General features: G+C 56.5%; 1 protein-coding gene across 1 annotated transcript in view; it reads left to right on the top strand.

The window, feature by feature from the left end:
- Positions 1-2,543: 2,543 nt before the first annotated feature.
- The window catches only part of EIF3B (eukaryotic translation initiation factor 3, subunit B), a 13,283-nt gene continuing 13,064 nt past the window's right edge, over positions 2,544-2,762 (top strand). Inside the window, exon 1 of the mRNA XM_014530987.1 lies at positions 2,544-2,732. The gene's annotated coding sequence lies outside the window, so the exon portion shown is untranslated. The remainder of the gene's footprint in view (positions 2,733-2,762) is intronic.

The following is a 2,762-nucleotide window of genomic DNA, read 5'->3' as shown; positions in this document are numbered from 1 at the left end:
CTGCCCAGCCGGGAGCGCACAGCGGGGAGGGCAAGCGGCACGTGGCTCCCGGAGGGGCGCTGCCCGAGAGGAGATGCTGAGGGTGGACTGGCGGTGACGGAGGCTTCTAGCTGTTGTGTCTGCCCCCAGAGGTGGGGACAGAACCACAGAGAACCGCGGGCGAAATGAAGACGTGCGTGCAGGGACCCGACATAGACTGTGGGCTGTAAACGCACTTCCAAGGGCTGTCGGCGCTGCTGTGTCGCCCGCACGGACAGCTGGTTCCACCGGGAGGGAACGTGTTGGACCCGAGCAGGGCGCCGCGCCGGCGGTTCTGCTGTAAATCGGTGCCCACATGGGGCCTGTGGTGAGCCCTTCAGGACGTCCTCCCACTGGGAGCGCTTGTGGAGCCTCGAGACCAGCACGGGAGCCATTTCCAGGACTGGGTGGACCTCGGGGTGCTGGCCGAGCGCGAGGCGAGGCAGCTGCTGGGCAGGCCTCCCTGTGGGAGCGCAGGGGGCGCGGGCTTGAGCCAGAGTGACCTGCGGTGGACCTCGGGGTGCTGGCCGAGCGCGAGGCGAGGCGGCTGCTGGGCAGGCCTCCCTGTGGGAGTTCGGGTCCCAGAGCCAGGACGAGCGGCCTCCCCTTTCTCCCCGCCCCTTGTGGTCCGTGCGATTTGTATTTTGTCTGTGGGGAGCAGAGAGTGACGCCTGGGGTTCCTTCTCTGGAAACGCAGTCTGGGGCGCACCCTCTCCTAGTGCCCTGGGCGCCCCTCGGGCTGGGACGGGCACAGCGCGTCTGCTTGCCAGTCGCCCTTCAGCTGCAGTTCTCTGCCGCTGCTGGGCCGGCCGGAGGCGGTAAAGTTCTCCCTCCAAGTGTCTTCCTTTGGGCTCATTAAGAACTATTTGTGCTTATGTCTGCTGCTTAGCTTGGAGGATTGCTGCTTTCTCTTTCTTTGGAGCCGGATTGGGGATCCATGCGCCCCGAGTACCCAGGTGTGCAGGCCGTGCGACGGAGGACGTGTTTGTGTGGTGACGAACCGCCTTGCCGTAGGGACAGACGCTTAGAAAGAACACTTGTTCCCATAAGGACTTGACACCGGGAAGGAGTCCGCGTGGGCAGAAACGCTGACGCAGTCACTGGGAACCTGTAAACGCAGATCGGGCTCAGCAGGCACTTAATGGCCTGGTGCCTGAGCCTTAAGAAGAGCCCGGATCGGACCGTCCTGGGACGCCGTCGCCAGGGCGTGACTTAACCTGCCTCTCCCTTTATTTCTCTTGGGTCTCAGTTTTTGTTTTTTATTTGAAATTTAAATGGCAGTTCTTTTTTTTAGATAGCACTTTCAATATTATAAAGGGTTGAAATGAGTTAGAAATAGTTTATAACAGGGCATGCTTCTTGAAATTAAGACTCCTTTTTGAAAGGCCTTTGAACTTACTGAACATTTCAAACACAAAAGTGAACAGAATCCATCTTAAATTTTGAGAATGAAATGCAGCAAAGAACGTGTTCTATTTGGCATGTTGAAATTCTTTTTAAAAAATCCTCACTTGATGTATTTTTCATTGATTCTAGAGAGAGGAAGGGAGGGAGAGGGAGAAACATCGATTCGTTGCCTCCTGTCTTTTTGATCTAACCCGCAACCTGGGTGTGTGCCCTGACCCGGAACCCAACAACCACCTTTCGTTGTTCGGGGTTCTGTGTCCACACCAGGCTGGCTCATATGTTGAAATTCTTAAGTGTGATAAAGAAGGTAGAGTGGCCCTGGCTGGTGTGGCTCAGTGGATAGAGCGTCGGCCTGTGGACTGAAGGGTCCCAGGTTCGATTCTGGCCAGGGGCACATGCCCAGGTTGCGGGCTTGATCCCCAATGTGGGGCGCGCAGGAGGCAGCCGACCCATGGTTCTCTCATCATTGATGTTTCTATCCCTCCCTCTCTGAAATTAATAAAAAAAGAAGAAGAAAGCAGAGTGGCCCGCAGGTTCCAGGGCACACCTGTGGTTGAGATGACCCGGCTTGCGCTGAGATGGACGCGCTTGCGGAGTGTGCTGTGACGGCGGCTCTGCAGGTGTCTGTTCTCACCCAGTGCTTTGCCATTTCACAGCTCCCTAGACAAGCTAACGAATTTGTAGAATTTATTCAGAAAGGTGGGGTTAGTACCTGTTGGGTAAGGAGCTGCCTGGGGGCCGTGTCCAATGGCGGTGGGTTGGGGAGGCCTCCACGGCAGTCCCCGCCCACTCCCGGTTTTCCAATTCCCGGGAAAGCCTTCCTCTCCGTGTGCCTTCTCATTACTGAAAGTCTTTTTCTTTTGCATTCATTTGAAATCTTCCCTTATTGCCAGGAACCTGTTGACATGCCCGACTGTCCAAGGGAGTGTGAAGAGTTAAAACCTTCCGCATTCTTTCACGTGTAAATGTGAAGGGAGCGGCCCCCCTGCTTCAAAGCCTCAAGGTGCAGGCGTTAGATTCATCTCCCTGCTCGTTGGAAACGGGCCGAGTGCTAAGCTAACGTCTGAGCGTGTTGCTCGGTCAGTGAGTCACTGGACCTCTCTCTCTCGGACAGAGTTGCTGGGAGATGTGCTCAAAGACCGGCCCCAGGAGGCGGACGGGATCGACTCGGTGATCGTGGTGGACAACGTGCCTCAGGTGGGACCTGACCGGCTGGAGAAGCTCAAAAACGTCATCCACAAGATCTTCTCCAAGTTCGGGAAGATCACCAACGACTTCTACCCCGAGGAGGAGGGCAAGACGAAAGGGTGCGTGAGACTCGGGGTTCCTAAGTGTCC

Source organism: Myotis brandtii, unplaced genomic scaffold (assembly GCF_000412655.1).
Source record: "Myotis brandtii unplaced genomic scaffold, ASM41265v1 scaffold786, whole genome shotgun sequence".
NCBI classification, from domain to species: domain Eukaryota; kingdom Metazoa; phylum Chordata; class Mammalia; order Chiroptera; family Vespertilionidae; genus Myotis; species Myotis brandtii.
This window is presented reverse-complemented; position numbering and strand designations above follow the sequence as displayed.